Source organism: Pinus tabuliformis, chromosome 3_1 (assembly GCF_031772625.1).
Source record: "Pinus tabuliformis cultivar Carrire ecotype Pingquan chromosome 3_1, CPIR1, whole genome shotgun sequence".
NCBI classification, from domain to species: domain Eukaryota; kingdom Viridiplantae; phylum Streptophyta; class Pinopsida; order Pinales; family Pinaceae; genus Pinus; species Pinus tabuliformis.
In genome coordinates, this window is record NC_142301.1 from 334,035,513 (window position 1) to 334,042,018 (window position 6,506).

Here is a 6,506-nt window from a genome sequence, read left to right on the forward strand (position 1 = left end):
CTAATAGATTCGCAATATAACTGGGAAGGCATTTCAAATACCATACGTGAACCACCGGACATGCCAGTTTAATGTATCCCATTTGATATCTTCGAATTCGAGAATCAACGAATTCAACTCCACATTGTGTGCAAAATTTTGCATCTATCTTCTCATTTCCAATCCCTGGAGAATTTCCACAAGAACAAACTCTACTTCTAATAGGTCCAAAGATTCTTTCACAAAACGATCCATCTCTTTCTAGTTTATTAGTTTCATAATGTAGAGTATGAGGTTTAGTCACCTGTCCAACTATCTCACCATTAGGTAAAAATTTTTCGGACCAAGCACAAATCTGTTCGGGAGAAGCTAATCCAATTCGAAGTTGTTGATGTTTATTCTGGTCAATCATAAAAGATCTCAATTTATTGTGATCAAACTTCCTCTCTATCTATCTGAAAGTTTTTCTCAGATATAATAGCATGATTCAATTCTAGAGCTAAAGATTGTAATTCTCGAATGAGCAATCGGAAAGATTCTGGAGCAGTGTCAGGTTTAGGTATTGGCCCTCCAGTGATAATGGCACCAAGTACTTCATTACGAGTTCTAATATGGTCAGATTTGAGAGTAAGCATCTCTTGTAAAATATAAGCAACACCAAAACCTTCTAGAGCCCAAACTTCCATTTCTCCTATTCGTTGCCCCCCTCGTTTGGATTTTCCTCTAAGAGGTTGTTGTGTAACCCGTGCATAAGGTCCACTCGAACGTGCATGTATTTTCTCATCAACTTGATGACTCAATTTCGACATATAAGCTTTTCCTATTGTAACAGGTTGTTCAAAAACATCTCATGTTCTTCCATCAATTAATCTATGTTTTCCAGGATGATCTGGTTCGAATACCCATGGATTAGCTGTTTGCTCACTAGCTTTGTAAAGTTCAGGAAACACTAGTTTTCTCGAAGCTTCTCGCTCGTATTTTTCGTCAAAAGGTGTTATTCTATAATGTTTGTTCATCGGGTTTCCTGCTAAACCGGGCAAACATTCAAAGATCTGTCCTACATTCATTCATGAAGGTACCCCTAATGGATTCAATACCATATCAACTGGTATTCAATTTTGCAAATAGGGCATATCTTGTCTGGGCAAAACTATTGAAATAATACCTTTATTACCATGCCTTCCAGCTACTTTATCACCCACTTGTATCTTACGTTTTTTTGATATATATACGTGTACTGTTTCCGCATTATCACCGGAATCATCTACTCTATTGATCCATCTCACGTCGATAACTCGACCCCTTCCACCTATAGGTGCTCTGAGACAATTTTCTCTCGCAGTGGATACCTCAATACCAAATATGGTTTGTAATAATCTTCCTTCTGGGGTACATAATGATTCTTCTATTGTTTGAGGCATTAATTTATCTACCAAAACATCACCTGTTTCTATCCAAGATCCTAGCATTACAAGACCATTTTTGTCCAAATGACGAAGCGAATGAGCATCTAAATGAGGTATTTCTCTAGTGATTCTTTCAGGACCCTTGCTCGTCATACAGATTTCAATCCTGTATCTTACGATATGGAAAGAGGTATAAATATCTTCATATACCAAACGTTCACTAATGAGTATTGCGTCTTCGAAATTGTATCCTTCCCATGGCATATAAGCTACTAAAACGTTTTTTCCCAAAGATAGTTCTCCGCCTACCGTAGTCGCACCATCCGCCAGAATTTGTCCCTTCTTTACACATTCCCCTTGATGAATTTGAGGTTTTTGATGCGTACAAGTATTGGTATTAGAACGTTGATATATAACCGATTCTGTTCGTACAGTGTCTCCATTAACCGATGAAGTTATATTTACAGCATCGATATACTCGATCCTTCCCTCTTGTGTAGCTATAGCTACACTTCCTGAATCTAGAGCTGCTTGACCTTCCAACCCAGTTCCGGCAATGCACTTCTTGGGTCGAAAAAGTGGAACTGCTTGACGCTGCATATTAGAACCCATTAGAGCGCGATTCACATCATTATGTTCGAGAAAAGGAATAAGGGAAACTCCAATGGAAAAATATTGGAAAGGAAAAATACTTCTGAAATGGATTTGTTCCCATGCAATAACTATAAATTCTTGTCGGTATCGAGCTGGAGTAATTTGTTCCTCTTGAATTCCTTGATTTAACGCCAAAGAATTTCCTGTAGCTATCCGATAGTATTCATCGTCATCTTCTCCCGGTAGTAGATAAACCATATGTTCTTCTCTCGATCTCTCGGAGATCTTATAGAATGGACTTTGTAAAGAACCACAATCACCAATCTTTGCATGAATAGATAATGATGTGACAAGTCCAGCATTCATTCCTTCAGACGTATCGATTGGAAAAATACGCCCATAACAACTGGGATGAATATCTCGTGTCCGAAAACTAGCAGTTCCCCCTGTTAAGCCCCCAGGACCTAAATGGCTCAATTTTCGCCCATGAGCTATTTCCGTCAATGGATTAGTTTGATCCAAAAATTGGGATAAGGGGTGTGAACCAAAAAAATCTTGAAAAGTGTTTTTTAATAGAGTTGAAGTGACCAAGTTCTGAGGAGTTGATCTGCGCTTGGTTGCTCTGTGTATAGTTCTTTTAACTGCATCTTCTAAACGACCTAGAGCTAATCTAAATTGATTCTGTAATAAATCTGCTACAGAACGAATCCGTCGATTTCTGAGGTGATCTATATCATCAAGTGTACCATTCCAAATTTCACCCCGATAAGGTAATCCACAGCAGCCAATACATCTTGTGGTAATGAAAAAATCTCGTTCTCGGGTATATCAAGGTTCAGTTTTTGGTTCAGATTTCGTCGACCAATCTTTCCCAATTCACATCTTTTTCGGAAAAAAATTTCTTGCAATTATTTACATAGAGACTCGGAAAATACCAAATCGCCACTTATACAGTAGAGTTTTTTATAAAACTCCAGAATGGCTTTTTCCCTTGACCATAGATATTCCTCCCGCTCCCACCTCTCCTTCTTCTTCAATAAAAATAAAAATCTTTCGGGATAGCGAGTATTGTCCAGAATCTCTTCGAGATTTAAACCCATAGCTGATAATAGAACTGGAATAGATATTTTTTGTTTTTTGCTTACACGAGCCCATATCCTTTCTCCCACATCGATCTCTAATTTCGATCTTCTTCCCCAATCTGAAATCAGAGTGCCAGTATATATATAATTAATTCTATTATGGTCTAATTCCGAACGGTAATAAATACTAGGACTTATTAATATTTGATTAACTACAACTCTGTAAATCCCATTTACTACAAACGTTCCATGGGAATTCATTAAAGGAATATTTCCGAGAAATACAGTTTGTTTCTGTATCTTCCTACTATTCCTCCGAATCGATCTTGCTGGTACATATAATTCAGAGTAATATGTAAGGGACTGATATACAGCATCTCTCTCTTTGATGAAAGGTTCTGCTAATTCATATTCATTACCAAAAAGCCTGAATTCAATTTCTTTATCTATATCCTCAATTTTTGGAAAATTATGAAGTTCTTCCATCAAGCCCTGATTGATAAAACGACAAAATCCTTCAAATTGTATCTTACCAAATTCAGGGATTGTAAACGCTCCCTCATTTTCATCTAATCGCATTGGAAGTTTCCCATCTGTAGAAAAATCTATTAAATTATTCCCGATTGATCTATATGGATCAATCCGACAAAAAAGATTCGGATTTATATTCAGTCTTCACTATATCCCATGAAATTCTACCCGTATCCAGATATACTTCCAATTAAAAAAAGAAAAAAGGATAGGGAAGAGGTACTTTGATACTTTCTTCCAACCACGTGAAATGGAGCTATGAACGAATGAATCAAACCATTCTTAAATGTTAATCTCACTTAGAAAATTTCCTAATGAAAATAGTCAGATCGAAAGAAAGACGGAGAACAAATTAGATCCATTTCCTTTATGGTTGACTTTAGCATACATCTCATACTATACTTAAAGGATGGACGAATGACTTGAAAGGACAAAAGATTCGATCTGTCCATGGGATTCCCATATCTCGGCGACATAGCCAAGCGGTAAGGCAGAGGACTGCAAATCCTCCATCCCCAGTTCGAATCTGGGTGTCGCCTTATTGAGGTAAGTAAATGGAAGGAAAAGTCTGTATTCCCATTACAGAACCTCTAGAGACATATTGGTACATATTACCAATATAGATAGTGAGTTACGTACATTTGATCCCGATTCCGTCGTGAATGTATGACCCTCGAGTTAGTTATAGTAACTTGTTGGTTAATGAACAAATGGATTTATTGATCTCTCATATCAGCTCGAACGTCAGTAACGTTTAGAGTGCAAAGGTGGACCATTCATTTCAACTTCAACTTTGCACTATGGTTAATAGTTCCCTTATCATCTTGATGATGAAATCATTATTTTTTAGAGAACATGATCCGTATGGATATAGTCGGTATAACTTGGGCTGCTTTAATGGTAGTTTTTACATTTTCCCTTTCACTCGTAGTATGGGGGAGAAGTGGGCTATAATGGTAACGCTTAAGAATCAATTATTGCGTTCCTTCCATATCATGCATGGTAATATATTCTGTTCCATAAGGATCCAGTAATATTGAATCTTCGTTCCAAATTGAAACACTCTACATGGAATTATTTCCTCTTTATCCCCGTAAGGGATGTACGTAATCCCTTATCATTATCATTTTCCTATGAAAAATCTTATTTTCTTCAACAGGTTTGAATTCATTAGTTCTTTTCTAGAATGAGTCGATAATCTCATTTCTTCCACTGAAGAACGATCTCTCTTCTCTTTCTTAGTAGGAATAGAAAGAGTCCCTGTTTTATCGGATGGTTCCGAATTGAATTGATCGGATCTGATATGAATTCCGTTCTCGGAAAAATATGGGACATAAGTCATAGATTCCTTTGCTTTTTCATATACCATTTCAAGTGCTATATCTAACATGTGCTAGATATAGATGTTCGTACCGAAAAAAAGATGTTCAACTTTGATCCTAAAGAATCTGCAAGTACGTTCAGAATTAAGTCTGTCTGCATTGGGTCTATTTTTCCAGGAGCAGGAAGAAGGTGATGTGATCAGCTCTGCTATTTTATGGTATGAGGTCCTTCATCCTACATTTACCATATATGGATAAGTACCATTAAGATATATTTATCCATATATGGGTGTAAAAGAAGAAGTAGTACAAAAGAAAAGGTTATATATTCTTTTCCTCCGTACTACTTCTTCTTTTCTTTTCAAAAAAAGTTAAAAGCAATCCCTACCTTGTATTGTTGTAATACAATAGATCCCCCCTATATTGTTGTAATATAAAAGATCTCATAACCTATTTTATACTTATGATCTGGATCATAAAGATCTATCTAGTGATCAGCAATCAATTGATTTTCATCAAAATCAATTGCTTCCACTGCTTGCACTGGCCGTTTTGACGTAAGGGATAAGTAGAAAAGCATTAGGAACTGCAAGGAACAGTAGAACAGCAATAAATGCAAGGGTATTTACTTCCATGATCTCCTTATTTTAACTTTGTTCAAAAATAGCTCGAGATTTGATCTCATAGAGATGAATGAATCTTTCTTTCAAGATCCATGAAATAGATGTATGTCATTGATAGAATTGGTTCGAGTAACGGAATCTAACTAATGGATTGAATGAATTCTTCGATGGAAATAGTATAACCTAATATGATCACTTTTGATAAGACTAGTAGTAAAAACTTACGTGCATCAGAAGACGTTCCCATCAACACATGTCTAGTATAATTTCGAAAGAATAGGATTCGTACAAATAAGAACCTTATGCTCCTCCAGAAGACGTTCGTCAGACATGAGAGATATTTTTCTTGGATCTCCACGATTTAGGTGGAATTGTGAATCTATCTCGCTTCGGTGATGATATAGAAAGAAGTATCCCATATCGAATTTATCCAGAGGCCCACCCATGACCTTGGAATGATAAGGACTAGTCCGTCCAGATCCTGACATGATCATTCACAGTTCACTTACTATTGGATCGGGACTGACGGGACTCGAACCCGCAACTTCCGTCTTGACAGGGCGGTACTCTAACCAATTGATCTACAATCCCAATACAGTACAGTTCACCTACTATTAGATAACATTTATTTCATGATAGGTGCTAGATAGATCATATAGATTATGCGAGTGCTAGGTCGATTAAATATCTTATCCTTCTCTTTCATTTTTGAAATGTATCGATTCATACGGAATTGGGCATCTACGATATGAATAGATATCGATGTCGGGGTTCAATAACCAATTATCTTTTCATTCATGATTAGCATGAATATAACCATATCGATAGATTGGTATTGATGATATTGGTTGGGTTGAGCTGGATTTGAACCAGCGTAGGCATATTGCCAATGGATTTACAGTCCATCCTCATTAACCACTCGGGCATCGACCCAGGAACAAGACAGTAATTGAAAATTATTTAGGATAC

General features: G+C 36.8%; 1 non-coding gene across 1 annotated transcript; it reads left to right on the plus strand.

Annotated features, from left to right (window-relative positions):
- The first annotated feature begins 4,060 nt into the window (after nucleotides 1-4,060).
- TRNAC-GCA (transfer RNA cysteine (anticodon GCA)) lies at nucleotides 4,061-4,131 on the plus strand. Its single transcript has one exon. It is a non-coding gene; the product is annotated as a tRNA-Cys (tRNA).
- The last annotated feature ends 2,375 nt before the right edge of the window (nucleotides 4,132-6,506 follow it).